Genomic DNA, 16,832 nt, shown 5'->3' with positions numbered 1-16,832 from the left:
AAGCAAATTAATTTCTCAGTCACACAACTTGGTTTCTACACTTCATATCAGTAAGTTTTGTTTTAAATTATTATCTCGTCATCCGTAAATTTCAAGTTTTGCCTCTCCATTTAAGTAACATGACAAAAAATCCGCTTGTTACAAGTAAAAACTATAAATTAAGTTTGAAAGCTTATTCAATTTGCTTTACGATGAAAACAAGTTTTTGGTTGGCAAATTATTTTTTCTATTTGAAATAATATGAAATTCAACTATACCGGGTAAATTGCATAAGAGGAAAATACGTGCATTTGATGAAAAGTGATGCCGTATTTTATTTGCCTGGCTATATTGAAAAAGCGGAAACTGCATGTGCAGCATGGACGGATTCAAGAAATAATCTCGCGACCTTTGTCGCCCTCCTTTATCAATTTCAAACGCAAATGATTGCTTTGCCGTCGATTTTTTTCCCTCGCACCAAATTGAATAAATTTGATTTTAAAATTTTGCGCGTACACTGTAAAAATGGTAACTGAATACGAAACAGAAGCAAACAGTGTTGTATGAACGAAAGGCAGTTACGAAATTGAAGCGACGAAAGAGGGAAAAACAATAAAGTTCTTGTTGAATTTTTTTTAATTTATTGCGGAGGAGTGAATTGTAAACTATTGATATTCCGTGTGAAAGCATCATGGCGATCTGAACGTACATAGTACGTTTTTAATCCACAGAGTTATCCTACTTTATTTGGTCCCTTTCAACAAATCGTCCTGAAAAAGTGTCCCGGTCTTTAATACACCAACGTGTTTCAATGAAATCAGTGGAAGGAGGCAAATGGCTCTCGATGCGAAGTCGATTTTTTTTATTGTATGTTTTAAACTGATGTATCGGCTGACTATAATATGTTCGAATACCTCTTTATAAAGTTACTCCTGATTTACTCAAATGGACAAATGTCAGATATCCAAGCATACTTACCTGGTACAGGGAGCACCGTGATCAAAAAGGCGGTCTCCCCAGGTCGAGGCCTTTCCATTGCACTCCGGTTAGGCTGAAGCCTGCGATTGCCCCAAATGTGGGCAACTCGGGTACGCAATTTTTTAGTGTGGGGGACTGCGTTCGCGCTATCCCCTGTTAATATATCAAATGTAAAGAGAAGTTCCCAATAAATCCTAAAACTTGAAACTGTTGTTAAACTTTTTCTTTGGTACGCTGAGACTGTTCAGGAGTAGCGTAAATTGTGATCGCAAACCGGTTTTCCACTCTTTTGTTTCATATCATTGTATTTCATCAATTTGAGTATACGATATAAAGAAGCAAATTAATTTCTCAGTCACACAACTTGGTTTCTACACTTCATATCAGTAAGTTTTGTTTTAAATTATTATCTCGTCATCCGTAAATTTCAAGTTTTGCCTCTCCATTTAAGTAACATGACAAAAAATCCGCTTGTTACAAGTAAAAACTATAAATTAAGTTTGAAAGCTTATTCAATTTGCTTTACGATGAAAACAAGTTTTTGGTTGGCAAATTATTTTTTCTATTTGAAATAATATGAAATTCAACTATACCGGGTAAATTGCATAAGAGGAAAATACGTGCATTTGATGAAAAGTGATGCCGTATTTTATTTGCCTGGCTATATTGAAAAAGCGGAAACTGCATGTGCAGCATGGACGGATTCAAGAAATAATCTCGCGACCTTTGTCGCCCTCCTTTATCAATTTCAAACGCAAATGATTGCTTTGCCGTCGATTTTTTTCCCTCGCACCAAATTGAATAAATTTGATTTTAAAATTTTGCGCGTACACTGTAAAAATGGTAACTGAATACGAAACAGAAGCAAACAGTGTTGTATGAACGAAAGGCAGTTACGAAATTGAAGCGACGAAAGAGGGAAAAACAATAAAGTTCTTGTTGAATTTTTTTTAATTTATTGCGGAGGAGTGAATTGTAAACTATTGATATTCCGTGTGAAAGCATCATGGCGATCTGAACGTACATAGTACGTTTTTAATCCACAGAGTTATCCTACTTTATTTGGTCCCTTTCAACAAATCGTCCTGAAAAAGTGTCCCGGTCTTTAATACACCAACGTGTTTCAATGAAATCAGTGGAAGGAGGCAAATGGCTCTCGATGCGAAGTCGATTTTTTTTATTGTATGTTTTAAACTGATGTATCGGCTGACTATAATATGTTCGAATACCTCTTTATAAAGTTACTCCTGATTTACTCAAATGGACAAATGTCAGATATCCAAGCATACTTACCTGGTACAGGGAGCATCGTGATCAAAAAGGCGGTCTCCCCAGGTCGAGGCCTTTCCATTGCACTCCGGTTAGGCTGAAGCCTGCGATTGCCCCAAATGTGGGCAACTCGGGTACGCAATTTTTTAGTGTGGGGGACTGCGTTCGCGCTATCCCCTGTTAATATATCAAATGTAAAGAGAAGTTCCCAATAAATCCTAAAACTTGAAACTGTTGTTAAACTTTTTCTTTGGTACGCTGAGACTGTTCAGGAGTAGCGTAAATTGTGATCGCAAACCGGTTTTCCACTCTTTTGTTTCATATCATTGTATTTCATCAATTTGAGTATACGATATAAAGAAGCAAATTAATTTCTCAGTCACACAACTTGGTTTCTACACTTCATATCAGTAAGTTTTGTTTTAAATTATTATCTCGTCATCCGTAAATTTCAAGTTTTGCCTCTCCATTTAAGTAACATGACAAAAAATCCGCTTGTTACAAGTAAAAACTATAAATTAAGTTTGAAAGCTTATTCAATTTGCTTTACGATGAAAACAAGTTTTTGGTTGGCAAATTATTTTTTCTATTTGAAATAATATGAAATTCAACTATACCGGGTAAATTGCATAAGAGGAAAATACGTGCATTTGATGAAAAGTGATGCCGTATTTTATTTGCCTGGCTATATTGAAAAAGCGGAAACTGCATGTGCAGCATGGACGGATTCAAGAAATAATCTCGCGACCTTTGTCGCCCTCCTTTATCAATTTCAAACGCAAATGATTGCTTTGCCGTCGATTTTTTTCCCTCGCACCAAATTGAATAAATTTGATTTTAAAATTTTGCGCGTACACTGTAAAAATGGTAACTGAATACGAAACAGAAGCAAACAGTGTTGTATGAACGAAAGGCAGTTACGAAATTGAAGCGACGAAAGAGGGAAAAACAATAAAGTTCTTGTTGAATTTTTTTTAATTTATTGCGGAGGAGTGAATTGTAAACTATTGATATTCCGTGTGAAAGCATCATGGCGATCTGAACGTACATAGTACGTTTTTAATCCACAGAGTTATCCTACTTTATTTGGTCCCTTTCAACAAATCGTCCTGAAAAAGTGTCCCGGTCTTTAATACACCAACGTGTTTCAATGAAATCAGTGGAGGCAAATGGCTCTCGATGCGAAGTCGATTTTTTTTATTGTATGTTTTAAACTGATGTATCGGCTGACTATAATATGTTCGAATACCTCTTTATAAAGTTACTCCTGATTTACTCAAATGGACAAATGTCAGATATCCAAGCATACTTACCTGGTACAGGGAGCACCGTGATCAAAAAGGCGGTCTCCCCAGGTCGAGGCCTTTCCATTGCACTCCGGTTAGGCTGAAGCCTGCGATTGCCCCAAATGTGGGCAACTCGGGTACGCAATTTTTTAGTGTGGGGGACTGCGTTCGCGCTATCCCCTGTTAATATATCAAATGTAAAGAGAAGTTCCCAATAAATCCTAAAACTTGAAACTGTTGTTAAACTTTTTCTTTGGTACGCTGAGACTGTTCAGGAGTAGCGTAAATTGTGATCGCAAACCGGTTTTCCACTCTTTTGTTTCATATCATTGTATTTCATCAATTTGAGTATACGATATAAAGAAGCAAATTAATTTCTCAGTCACACAACTTGGTTTCTACACTTCATATCAGTAAGTTTTGTTTTAAATTATTATCTCGTCATCCGTAAATTTCAAGTTTTGCCTCTCCATTTAAGTAACATGACAAAAAATCCGCTTGTTACAAGTAAAAACTATAAATTAAGTTTGAAAGCTTATTCAATTTGCTTTACGATGAAAACAAGTTTTTGGTTGGCAAATTATTTTTTCTATTTGAAATAATATGAAATTCAACTATACCGGGTAAATTGCATAAGAGGAAAATACGTGCATTTGATGAAAAGTGATGCCGTATTTTATTTGCCTGGCTATATTGAAAAAGCGGAAACTGCATGTGCAGCATGGACGGATTCAAGAAATAATCTCGCGACCTTTGTCGCCCTCCTTTATCAATTTCAAACGCAAATGATTGCTTTGCCGTCGATTTTTTTCCCTCGCACCAAATTGAATAAATTTGATTTTAAAATTTTGCGCGTACACTGTAAAAATGGTAACTGAATACGAAACAGAAGCAAACAGTGTTGTATGAACGAAAGGCAGTTACGAAATTGAAGCGACGAAAGAGGGAAAAACAATAAAGTTCTTGTTGAATTTTTTTTAATTTATTGCGGAGGAGTGAATTGTAAACTATTGATATTCCGTGTGAAAGCATCATGGCGATCTGAACGTACATAGTACGTTTTTAATCCACAGAGTTATCCTACTTTATTTGGTCCCTTTCAACAAATCGTCCTGAAAAAGTGTCCCGGTCTTTAATACACCAACGTGTTTCAATGAAATCAGTGGAAGGAGGCAAATGGCTCTCGATGCGAAGTCGATTTTTTTTATTGTATGTTTTAAACTGATGTATCGGCTGACTATAATATGTTCGAATACCTCTTTATAAAGTTACTCCTGATTTACTCAAATGGACAAATGTCAGATATCCAAGCATACTTACCTGGTACAGGGAGCACCGTGATCAAAAAGGCGGTCTCCCCAGGTCGAGGCCTTTCCATTGCACTCCGGTTAGGCTGAAGCCTGCGATTGCCCCAAATGTGGGCAACTCGGGTACGCAATTTTTTAGTGTGGGGGACTGCGTTCGCGCTATCCCCTGTTAATATATCAAATGTAAAGAGAAGTTCCCAATAAATCCTAAAACTTGAAACTGTTGTTAAACTTTTTCTTTGGTACGCTGAGACTGTTCAGGAGTAGCGTAAATTGTGATCGCAAACCGGTTTTCCACTCTTTTGTTTCATATCATTGTATTTCATCAATTTGAGTATACGATATAAAGAAGCAAATTAATTTCTCAGTCACACAACTTGGTTTCTACACTTCATATCAGTAAGTTTTGTTTTAAATTATTATCTCGTCATCCGTAAATTTCAAGTTTTGCCTCTCCATTTAAGTAACATGACAAAAAATCCGCTTGTTACAAGTAAAAACTATAAATTAAGTTTGAAAGCTTATTCAATTTGCTTTACGATGAAAACAAGTTTTTGGTTGGCAAATTATTTTTTCTATTTGAAATAATATGAAATTCAACTATACCGGGTAAATTGCATAAGAGGAAAATACGTGCATTTGATGAAAAGTGATGCCGTATTTTATTTGCCTGGCTATATTGAAAAAGCGGAAACTGCATGTGCAGCATGGACGGATTCAAGAAATAATCTCGCGACCTTTGTCGCCCTCCTTTATCAATTTCAAACGCAAATGATTGCTTTGCCGTCGATTTTTTTCCCTCGCACCAAATTGAATAAATTTGATTTTAAAATTTTGCGCGTACACTGTAAAAATGGTAACTGAATACGAAACAGAAGCAAACAGTGTTGTATGAACGAAAGGCAGTTACGAAATTGAAGCGACGAAAGAGGGAAAAACAATAAAGTTCTTGTTGAATTTTTTTTAATTTATTGCGGAGGAGTGAATTGTAAACTATTGATATTCCGTGTGAAAGCATCATGGCGATCTGAACGTACATAGTACGTTTTTAATCCACAGAGTTATCCTACTTTATTTGGTCCCTTTCAACAAATCGTCCTGAAAAAGTGTCCCGGTCTTTAATACACCAACGTGTTTCAATGAAATCAGTGGAAGGAGGCAAATGGCTCTCGATGCGAAGTCGATTTTTTTTATTGTATGTTTTAAACTGATGTATCGGCTGACTATAATATGTTCGAATACCTCTTTATAAAGTTACTCCTGATTTACTCAAATGGACAAATGTCAGATATCCAAGCATACTTACCTGGTACAGGGAGCACCGTGATCAAAAAGGCGGTCTCCCCAGGTCGAGGCCTTTCCATTGCACTCCGGTTAGGCTGAAGCCTGCGATTGCCCCAAATGTGGGCAACTCGGGTACGCAATTTTTTAGTGTGGGGGACTGCGTTCGCGCTATCCCCTGTTAATATATCAAATGTAAAGAGAAGTTCCCAATAAATCCTAAAACTTGAAACTGTTGTTAAACTTTTTCTTTGGTACGCTGAGACTGTTCAGGAGTAGCGTAAATTGTGATCGCAAACCGGTTTTCCACTCTTTTGTTTCATATCATTGTATTTCATCAATTTGAGTATACGATATAAAGAAGCAAATTAATTTCTCAGTCACACAACTTGGTTTCTACACTTCATATCAGTAAGTTTTGTTTTAAATTATTATCTCGTCATCCGTAAATTTCAAGTTTTGCCTCTCCATTTAAGTAACATGACAAAAAATCCGCTTGTTACAAGTAAAAACTATAAATTAAGTTTGAAAGCTTATTCAATTTGCTTTACGATGAAAACAAGTTTTTGGTTGGCAAATTATTTTTTCTATTTGAAATAATATGAAATTCAACTATACCGGGTAAATTGCATAAGAGGAAAATACGTGCATTTGATGAAAAGTGATGCCGTATTTTATTTGCCTGGCTATATTGAAAAAGCGGAAACTGCATGTGCAGCATGGACGGATTCAAGAAATAATCTCGCGACCTTTGTCGCCCTCCTTTATCAATTTCAAACGCAAATGATTGCTTTGCCGTCGATTTTTTTCCCTCGCACCAAATTGAATAAATTTGATTTTAAAATTTTGCGCGTACACTGTAAAAATGGTAACTGAATACGAAACAGAAGCAAACAGTGTTGTATGAACGAAAGGCAGTTACGAAATTGAAGCGACGAAAGAGGGAAAAACAATAAAGTTCTTGTTGAATTTTTTTTAATTTATTGCGGAGGAGTGAATTGTAAACTATTGATATTCCGTGTGAAAGCATCATGGCGATCTGAACGTACATAGTACGTTTTTAATCCACAGAGTTATCCTACTTTATTTGGTCCCTTTCAACAAATCGTCCTGAAAAAGTGTCCCGGTCTTTAATACACCAACGTGTTTCAATGAAATCAGTGGAAGGAGGCAAATGGCTCTCGATGCGAAGTCGATTTTTTTTATTGTATGTTTTAAACTGATGTATCGGCTGACTATAATATGTTCGAATACCTCTTTATAAAGTTACTCCTGATTTACTCAAATGGACAAATGTCAGATATCCAAGCATACTTACCTGGTACAGGGAGCACCGTGATCAAAAAGGCGGTCTCCCCAGGTCGAGGCCTTTCCATTGCACTCCGGTTAGGCTGAAGCCTGCGATTGCCCCAAATGTGGGCAACTCGGGTACGCAATTTTTTAGTGTGGGGGACTGCGTTCGCGCTATCCCCTGTTAATATATCAAATGTAAAGAGAAGTTCCCAATAAATCCTAAAACTTGAAACTGTTGTTAAACTTTTTCTTTGGTACGCTGAGACTGTTCAGGAGTAGCGTAAATTGTGATCGCAAACCGGTTTTCCACTCTTTTGTTTCATATCATTGTATTTCATCAATTTGAGTATACGATATAAAGAAGCAAATTAATTTCTCAGTCACACAACTTGGTTTCTACACTTCATATCAGTAAGTTTTGTTTTAAATTATTATCTCGTCATCCGTAAATTTCAAGTTTTGCCTCTCCATTTAAGTAACATGACAAAAAATCCGCTTGTTACAAGTAAAAACTATAAATTAAGTTTGAAAGCTTATTCAATTTGCTTTACGATGAAAACAAGTTTTTGGTTGGCAAATTATTTTTTCTATTTGAAATAATATGAAATTCAACTATACCGGGTAAATTGCATAAGAGGAAAATACGTGCATTTGATGAAAAGTGATGCCGTATTTTATTTGCCTGGCTATATTGAAAAAGCGGAAACTGCATGTGCAGCATGGACGGATTCAAGAAATAATCTCGCGACCTTTGTCGCCCTCCTTTATCAATTTCAAACGCAAATGATTGCTTTGCCGTCGATTTTTTTCCCTCGCACCAAATTGAATAAATTTGATTTTAAAATTTTGCGCGTACACTGTAAAAATGGTAACTGAATACGAAACAGAAGCAAACAGTGTTGTATGAACGAAAGGCAGTTACGAAATTGAAGCGACGAAAGAGGGAAAAACAATAAAGTTCTTGTTGAATTTTTTTTAATTTATTGCGGAGGAGTGAATTGTAAACTATTGATATTCCGTGTGAAAGCATCATGGCGATCTGAACGTACATAGTACGTTTTTAATCCACAGAGTTATCCTACTTTATTTGGTCCCTTTCAACAAATCGTCCTGAAAAAGTGTCCCGGTCTTTAATACACCAACGTGTTTCAATGAAATCAGTGGAAGGAGGCAAATGGCTCTCGATGCGAAGTCGATTTTTTTTATTGTATGTTTTAAACTGATGTATCGGCTGACTATAATATGTTCGAATACCTCTTTATAAAGTTACTCCTGATTTACTCAAATGGACAAATGTCAGATATCCAAGCATACTTACCTGGTACAGGGAGCACCGTGATCAAAAAGGCGGTCTCCCCAGGTCGAGGCCTTTCCATTGCACTCCGGTTAGGCTGAAGCCTGCGATTGCCCCAAATGTGGGCAACTCGGGTACGCAATTTTTTAGTGTGGGGGACTGCGTTCGCGCTATCCCCTGTTAATATATCAAATGTAAAGAGAAGTTCCCAATAAATCCTAAAACTTGAAACTGTTGTTAAACTTTTTCTTTGGTACGCTGAGACTGTTCAGGAGTAGCGTAAATTGTGATCGCAAACCGGTTTTCCACTCTTTTGTTTCATATCATTGTATTTCATCAATTTGAGTATACGATATAAAGAAGCAAATTAATTTCTCAGTCACACAACTTGGTTTCTACACTTCATATCAGTAAGTTTTGTTTTAAATTATTATCTCGTCATCCGTAAATTTCAAGTTTTGCCTCTCCATTTAAGTAACATGACAAAAAATCCGCTTGTTACAAGTAAAAACTATAAATTAAGTTTGAAAGCTTATTCAATTTGCTTTACGATGAAAACAAGTTTTTGGTTGGCAAATTATTTTTTCTATTTGAAATAATATGAAATTCAACTATACCGGGTAAATTGCATAAGAGGAAAATACGTGCATTTGATGAAAAGTGATGCCGTATTTTATTTGCCTGGCTATATTGAAAAAGCGGAAACTGCATGTGCAGCATGGACGGATTCAAGAAATAATCTCGCGACCTTTGTCGCCCTCCTTTATCAATTTCAAACGCAAATGATTGCTTTGCCGTCGATTTTTTTCCCTCGCACCAAATTGAATAAATTTGATTTTAAAATTTTGCGCGTACACTGTAAAAATGGTAACTGAATACGAAACAGAAGCAAACAGTGTTGTATGAACGAAAGGCAGTTACGAAATTGAAGCGACGAAAGAGGGAAAAACAATAAAGTTCTTGTTGAATTTTTTTTAATTTATTGCGGAGGAGTGAATTGTAAACTATTGATATTCCGTGTGAAAGCATCATGGCGATCTGAACGTACATAGTACGTTTTTAATCCACAGAGTTATCCTACTTTATTTGGTCCCTTTCAACAAATCGTCCTGAAAAAGTGTCCCGGTCTTTAATACACCAACGTGTTTCAATGAAATCAGTGGAAGGAGGCAAATGGCTCTCGATGCGAAGTCGATTTTTTTTATTGTATGTTTTAAACTGATGTATCGGCTGACTATAATATGTTCGAATACCTCTTTATAAAGTTACTCCTGATTTACTCAAATGGACAAATGTCAGATATCCAAGCATACTTACCTGGTACAGGGAGCACCGTGATCAAAAAGGCGGTCTCCCCAGGTCGAGGCCTTTCCATTGCACTCCGGTTAGGCTGAAGCCTGCGATTGCCCCAAATGTGGGCAACTCGGGTACGCAATTTTTTAGTGTGGGGGACTGCGTTCGCGCTATCCCCTGTTAATATATCAAATGTAAAGAGAAGTTCCCAATAAATCCTAAAACTTGAAACTGTTGTTAAACTTTTTCTTTGGTACGCTGAGACTGTTCAGGAGTAGCGTAAATTGTGATCGCAAACCGGTTTTCCACTCTTTTGTTTCATATCATTGTATTTCATCAATTTGAGTATACGATATAAAGAAGCAAATTAATTTCTCAGTCACACAACTTGGTTTCTACACTTCATATCAGTAAGTTTTGTTTTAAATTATTATCTCGTCATCCGTAAATTTCAAGTTTTGCCTCTCCATTTAAGTAACATGACAAAAAATCCGCTTGTTACAAGTAAAAACTATAAATTAAGTTTGAAAGCTTATTCAATTTGCTTTACGATGAAAACAAGTTTTTGGTTGGCAAATTATTTTTTCTATTTGAAATAATATGAAATTCAACTATACCGGGTAAATTGCATAAGAGGAAAATACGTGCATTTGATGAAAAGTGATGCCGTATTTTATTTGCCTGGCTATATTGAAAAAGCGGAAACTGCATGTGCAGCATGGACGGATTCAAGAAATAATCTCGCGACCTTTGTCGCCCTCCTTTATCAATTTCAAACGCAAATGATTGCTTTGCCGTCGATTTTTTTCCCTCGCACCAAATTGAATAAATTTGATTTTAAAATTTTGCGCGTACACTGTAAAAATGGTAACTGAATACGAAACAGAAGCAAACAGTGTTGTATGAACGAAAGGCAGTTACGAAATTGAAGCGACGAAAGAGGGAAAAACAATAAAGTTCTTGTTGAATTTTTTTTAATTTATTGCGGAGGAGTGAATTGTAAACTATTGATATTCCGTGTGAAAGCATCATGGCGATCTGAACGTACATAGTACGTTTTTAATCCACAGAGTTATCCTACTTTATTTGGTCCCTTTCAACAAATCGTCCTGAAAAAGTGTCCCGGTCTTTAATACACCAACGTGTTTCAATGAAATCAGTGGAAGGAGGCAAATGGCTCTCGATGCGAAGTCGATTTTTTTTATTGTATGTTTTAAACTGATGTATCGGCTGACTATAATATGTTCGAATACCTCTTTATAAAGTTACTCCTGATTTACTCAAATGGACAAATGTCAGATATCCAAGCATACTTACCTGGTACAGGGAGCACCGTGATCAAAAAGGCGGTCTCCCCAGGTCGAGGCCTTTCCATTGCACTCCGGTTAGGCTGAAGCCTGCGATTGCCCCAAATGTGGGCAACTCGGGTACGCAATTTTTTAGTGTGGGGGACTGCGTTCGCGCTATCCCCTGTTAATATATCAAATGTAAAGAGAAGTTCCCAATAAATCCTAAAACTTGAAACTGTTGTTAAACTTTTTCTTTGGTACGCTGAGACTGTTCAGGAGTAGCGTAAATTGTGATCGCAAACCGGTTTTCCACTCTTTTGTTTCATATCATTGTATTTCATCAATTTGAGTATACGATATAAAGAAGCAAATTAATTTCTCAGTCACACAACTTGGTTTCTACACTTCATATCAGTAAGTTTTGTTTTAAATTATTATCTCGTCATCCGTAAATTTCAAGTTTTGCCTCTCCATTTAAGTAACATGACAAAAAATCCGCTTGTTACAAGTAAAAACTATAAATTAAGTTTGAAAGCTTATTCAATTTGCTTTACGATGAAAACAAGTTTTTGGTTGGCAAATTATTTTTTCTATTTGAAATAATATGAAATTCAACTATACCGGGTAAATTGCATAAGAGGAAAATACGTGCATTTGATGAAAAGTGATGCCGTATTTTATTTGCCTGGCTATATTGAAAAAGCGGAAACTGCATGTGCAGCATGGACGGATTCAAGAAATAATCTCGCGACCTTTGTCGCCCTCCTTTATCAATTTCAAACGCAAATGATTGCTTTGCCGTCGATTTTTTTCCCTCGCACCAAATTGAATAAATTTGATTTTAAAATTTTGCGCGTACACTGTAAAAATGGTAACTGAATACGAAACAGAAGCAAACAGTGTTGTATGAACGAAAGGCAGTTACGAAATTGAAGCGACGAAAGAGGGAAAAACAATAAAGTTCTTGTTGAATTTTTTTTAATTTATTGCGGAGGAGTGAATTGTAAACTATTGATATTCCGTGTGAAAGCATCATGGCGATCTGAACGTACATAGTACGTTTTTAATCCACAGAGTTATCCTACTTTATTTGGTCCCTTTCAACAAATCGTCCTGAAAAAGTGTCCCGGTCTTTAATACACCAACGTGTTTCAATGAAATCAGTGGAAGGAGGCAAATGGCTCTCGATGCGAAGTCGATTTTTTTTATTGTATGTTTTAAACTGATGTATCGGCTGACTATAATATGTTCGAATACCTCTTTATAAAGTTACTCCTGATTTACTCAAATGGACAAATGTCAGATATCCAAGCATACTTACCTGGTACAGGGAGCACCGTGATCAAAAAGGCGGTCTCCCCAGGTCGAGGCCTTTCCATTGCACTCCGGTTAGGCTGAAGCCTGCGATTGCCCCAAATGTGGGCAACTCGGGTACGCAATTTTTTAGTGTGGGGGACTGCGTTCGCGCTATCCCCTGTTAATATATCAAATGTAAAGAGAAGTTCCCAATAAATCCTAAAACTTGAAACTGTTGTTAAACTTTTTCTTTGGTACGCTGAGACTGTTCAGGAGTAGCGTAAATTGTGATCGCAAACCGGTTTTCCACTCTTTTGTTTCATATCATTGTATTTCATCAATTTGAGTATACGATATAAAGAAGCAAATTAATTTCTCAGTCACACAACTTGGTTTCTACACTTCATATCAGTAAGTTTTGTTTTAAATTATTATCTCGTCATCCGTAAATTTCAAGTTTTGCCTCTCCATTTAAGTAACATGACAAAAAATCCGCTTGTTACAAGTAAAAACTATAAATTAAGTTTGAAAGCTTATTCAATTTGCTTTACGATGAAAACAAGTTTTTGGTTGGCAAATTATTTTTTCTATTTGAAATAATATGAAATTCAACTATACCGGGTAAATTGCATAAGAGGAAAATACGTGCATTTGATGAAAAGTGATGCCGTATTTTATTTGCCTGGCTATATTGAAAAAGCGGAAACTGCATGTGCAGCATGGACGGATTCAAGAAATAATCTCGCGACCTTTGTCGCCCTCCTTTATCAATTTCAAACGCAAATGATTGCTTTGCCGTCGATTTTTTTCCCTCGCACCAAATTGAATAAATTTGATTTTAAAATTTTGCGCGTACACTGTAAAAATGGTAACTGAATACGAAACAGAAGCAAACAGTGTTGTATGAACGAAAGGCAGTTACGAAATTGAAGCGACGAAAGAGGGAAAAACAATAAAGTTCTTGTTGAATTTTTTTTAATTTATTGCGGAGGAGTGAATTGTAAACTATTGATATTCCGTGTGAAAGCATCATGGCGATCTGAACGTACATAGTACGTTTTTAATCCACAGAGTTATCCTACTTTATTTGGTCCCTTTCAACAAATCGTCCTGAAAAAGTGTCCCGGTCTTTAATACACCAACGTGTTTCAATGAAATCAGTGGAAGGAGGCAAATGGCTCTCGATGCGAAGTCGATTTTTTTTATTGTATGTTTTAAACTGATGTATCGGCTGACTATAATATGTTCGAATACCTCTTTATAAAGTTACTCCTGATTTACTCAAATGGACAAATGTCAGATATCCAAGCATACTTACCTGGTACAGGGAGCACCGTGATCAAAAAGGCGGTCTCCCCAGGTCGAGGCCTTTCCATTGCACTCCGGTTAGGCTGAAGCCTGCGATTGCCCCAAATGTGGGCAACTCGGGTACGCAATTTTTTAGTGTGGGGGACTGCGTTCGCGCTATCCCCTGTTAATATATCAAATGTAAAGAGAAGTTCCCAATAAATCCTAAAACTTGAAACTGTTGTTAAACTTTTTCTTTGGTACGCTGAGACTGTTCAGGAGTAGCGTAAATTGTGATCGCAAACCGGTTTTCCACTCTTTTGTTTCATATCATTGTATTTCATCAATTTGAGTATACGATATAAAGAAGCAAATTAATTTCTCAGTCACACAACTTGGTTTCTACACTTCATATCAGTAAGTTTTGTTTTAAATTATTATCTCGTCATCCGTAAATTTCAAGTTTTGCCTCTCCATTTAAGTAACATGACAAAAAATCCGCTTGTTACAAGTAAAAACTATAAATTAAGTTTGAAAGCTTATTCAATTTGCTTTACGATGAAAACAAGTTTTTGGTTGGCAAATTATTTTTTCTATTTGAAATAATATGAAATTCAACTATACCGGGTAAATTGCATAAGAGGAAAATACGTGCATTTGATGAAAAGTGATGCCGTATTTTATTTGCCTGGCTATATTGAAAAAGCGGAAACTGCATGTGCAGCATGGACGGATTCAAGAAATAATCTCGCGACCTTTGTCGCCCTCCTTTATCAATTTCAAACGCAAATGATTGCTTTGCCGTCGATTTTTTTCCCTCGCACCAAATTGAATAAATTTGATTTTAAAATTTTGCGCGTACACTGTAAAAATGGTAACTGAATACGAAACAGAAGCAAACAGTGTTGTATGAACGAAAGGCAGTTACGAAATTGAAGCGACGAAAGAGGGAAAAACAATAAAGTTCTTGTTGAATTTTTTTTAATTTATTGCGGAGGAGTGAATTGTAAACTATTGATATTCCGTGTGAAAGCATCATGGCGATCTGAACGTACATAGTACGTTTTTAATCCACAGAGTTATCCTACTTTATTTGGTCCCTTTCAACAAATCGTCCTGAAAAAGTGTCCCGGTCTTTAATACACCAACGTGTTTCAATGAAATCAGTGGAAGGAGGCAAATGGCTCTCGATGCGAAGTCGATTTTTTTTATTGTATGTTTTAAACTGATGTATCGGCTGACTATAATATGTTCGAATACCTCTTTATAAAGTTACTCCTGATTTACTCAAATGGACAAATGTCAGATATCCAAGCATACTTACCTGGTACAGGGAGCACCGTGATCAAAAAGGCGGTCTCCCCAGGTCGAGGCCTTTCCATTGCACTCCGGTTAGGCTGAAGCCTGCGATTGCCCCAAATGTGGGCAACTCGGGTACGCAATTTTTTAGTGTGGGGGACTGCGTTCGCGCTATCCCCTGTTAATATATCAAATGTAAAGAGAAGTTCCCAATAAATCCTAAAACTTGAAACTGTTGTTAAACTTTTTCTTTGGTACGCTGAGACTGTTCAGGAGTAGCGTAAATTGTGATCGCAAACCGGTTTTCCACTCTTTTGTTTCATATCATTGTATTTCATCAATTTGAGTATACGATATAAAGAAGCAAATTAATTTCTCAGTCACACAACTTGGTTCTCTACACTTCATATCAGTAAGTTTTGTTTTAAATTATTATCTCGTCATCCGTAAATTTCAAGTTTTGCCTCTCCATTTAAGTAACATGACAAAAAATCCGCTTGTTACAAGTAAAAACTATAAATTAAGTTTGAAAGCTTATTCAATTTGCTTTACGATGAAAACAAGTTTTTGGTTGGCAAATTATTTTTTCTATTTGAAATAATATGAAATTCAACTATACCGGGTAAATTGCATAAGAGGAAAATACGTGCATTTGATGAAAAGTGATGCCGTATTTTATTTGCCTGGCTATATTGAAAAAGCGGAAACTGCATGTGCAGCATGGACGGATTCAAGAAATAATCTCGCGACCTTTGTCGCCCTCCTTTATCAATTTCAAACGCAAATGATTGCTTTGCCGTCGATTTTTTTCCCTCGCACCAAATTGAATAAATTTGATTTTAAAATTTTGCGCGTACACTGTAAAAATGGTAACTGAATACGAAACAGAAGCAAACAGTGTTGTATGAACGAAAGGCAGTTACGAAATTGAAGCGACGAAAGAGGGAAAAACAATAAAGTTCTTGTTGAATTTTTTTTAATTTATTGCGGAGGAGTGAATTGTAAACTATTGATATTCCGTGTGAAAGCATCATGGCGATCTGAACGTACATAGTACGTTTTTAATCCACAGAGTTATCCTACTTTATTTGGTCCCTTTCAACAAATCGTCCTGAAAAAGTGTCCCTGGTCTTTAATACACCAACGTGTTTCAATGAAATCAGTGGAAGGAGGCAAATGGCTCTCGATGCGAAGTCGATTTTTTTTATTGTATGTTTTAAACTGATGTATCGGCTGACTATAATATGTTCGAATACCTCTTTATAAAGTTACTCCTGATTTACTCAAATGGACAAATGTCAGATATCCAAGCATACTTACCTGGTACAGGGAGCACCGTGATCAAAAAGGCGGTCTCCCCAGGTCGAGGCCTTTCCATTGCACTCCGGTTAGGCTGAAGCCTGCGATTGCCCCAAATGTGGGCAACTCGGGTACGCAATTTTTTAGTGTGGGGGACTGCGTTCGCGCTATCCCCTGTTAATATATCAAATGTAAAGAGAAGTTCCCAATAAATCCTAAAACTTGAAACTGTTGTTAAACTTTTTCTTTGGTACGCTGAGACTGTTCAGGAGTAGCGTAAATTGTGATCGCAAACCGGTTTTCCACTCTTTTGTTTCATATCATTGTATTTCATCAATTTGAGTATACGATATAAAGAAGCAAATTAATTTCTCAGTCACAC

The 16,832-nt window shown here is 36.5% G+C and overlaps 13 non-coding genes across 13 annotated transcripts; all 13 read left to right on the top strand.

Annotated features, from left to right (window-relative positions):
- Positions 1-949: 949 nt before the first annotated feature.
- Positions 950-1,113, top strand: LOC134698260 (U1 spliceosomal RNA). The gene has a single exon (XR_010103227.1). It is a non-coding gene; the product is annotated as a U1 spliceosomal RNA (small nuclear RNA).
- Positions 1,114-2,242: 1,129 nt separating this feature from the next.
- Positions 2,243-2,406, top strand: LOC134698436 (U1 spliceosomal RNA). Its single transcript, XR_010103393.1, has one exon. It is a non-coding gene; the product is annotated as a U1 spliceosomal RNA (small nuclear RNA).
- Positions 2,407-3,531: 1,125 nt separating this feature from the next.
- On the top strand, positions 3,532-3,695 carry LOC134698259 (U1 spliceosomal RNA). The gene has a single exon (XR_010103226.1). It is a non-coding gene; the product is annotated as a U1 spliceosomal RNA (small nuclear RNA).
- A 1,129-nt stretch (positions 3,696-4,824) lies between these two features.
- Positions 4,825-4,988, top strand: LOC134698258 (U1 spliceosomal RNA). Its single transcript, XR_010103225.1, has one exon. It is a non-coding gene; the product is annotated as a U1 spliceosomal RNA (small nuclear RNA).
- Positions 4,989-6,117: 1,129 nt separating this feature from the next.
- On the top strand, positions 6,118-6,281 carry LOC134698257 (U1 spliceosomal RNA). The gene has a single exon (XR_010103224.1). It is a non-coding gene; the product is annotated as a U1 spliceosomal RNA (small nuclear RNA).
- A 1,129-nt stretch (positions 6,282-7,410) lies between these two features.
- LOC134698256 (U1 spliceosomal RNA) lies at positions 7,411-7,574 on the top strand. The gene has a single exon (XR_010103223.1). It is a non-coding gene; the product is annotated as a U1 spliceosomal RNA (small nuclear RNA).
- A 1,129-nt stretch (positions 7,575-8,703) lies between these two features.
- On the top strand, positions 8,704-8,867 carry LOC134698255 (U1 spliceosomal RNA). The gene has a single exon (XR_010103222.1). It is a non-coding gene; the product is annotated as a U1 spliceosomal RNA (small nuclear RNA).
- Positions 8,868-9,996: 1,129 nt separating this feature from the next.
- LOC134698254 (U1 spliceosomal RNA) lies at positions 9,997-10,160 on the top strand. Its single transcript, XR_010103221.1, has one exon. It is a non-coding gene; the product is annotated as a U1 spliceosomal RNA (small nuclear RNA).
- Positions 10,161-11,289: 1,129 nt separating this feature from the next.
- Positions 11,290-11,453, top strand: LOC134698251 (U1 spliceosomal RNA). Its single transcript, XR_010103219.1, has one exon. It is a non-coding gene; the product is annotated as a U1 spliceosomal RNA (small nuclear RNA).
- Positions 11,454-12,582: 1,129 nt separating this feature from the next.
- LOC134698250 (U1 spliceosomal RNA) lies at positions 12,583-12,746 on the top strand. The gene has a single exon (XR_010103218.1). It is a non-coding gene; the product is annotated as a U1 spliceosomal RNA (small nuclear RNA).
- Positions 12,747-13,875: 1,129 nt separating this feature from the next.
- LOC134698249 (U1 spliceosomal RNA) lies at positions 13,876-14,039 on the top strand. The gene has a single exon (XR_010103217.1). It is a non-coding gene; the product is annotated as a U1 spliceosomal RNA (small nuclear RNA).
- Positions 14,040-15,168: 1,129 nt separating this feature from the next.
- On the top strand, positions 15,169-15,332 carry LOC134698248 (U1 spliceosomal RNA). The gene has a single exon (XR_010103216.1). It is a non-coding gene; the product is annotated as a U1 spliceosomal RNA (small nuclear RNA).
- A 1,131-nt stretch (positions 15,333-16,463) lies between these two features.
- On the top strand, positions 16,464-16,627 carry LOC134698247 (U1 spliceosomal RNA). Its single transcript, XR_010103215.1, has one exon. It is a non-coding gene; the product is annotated as a U1 spliceosomal RNA (small nuclear RNA).
- The last annotated feature ends 205 nt before the right edge of the window (positions 16,628-16,832 follow it).

This window comes from Mytilus trossulus, chromosome 14, assembly GCF_036588685.1.
Source record: "Mytilus trossulus isolate FHL-02 chromosome 14, PNRI_Mtr1.1.1.hap1, whole genome shotgun sequence".
In the NCBI taxonomy this organism is placed as follows: Eukaryota; Metazoa; Mollusca; class Bivalvia; order Mytilida; family Mytilidae; genus Mytilus; species Mytilus trossulus.
The sequence above is the reverse complement of the archived record's forward strand: the minus strand, read 5'-3'. Positions and strand labels throughout refer to the sequence as shown.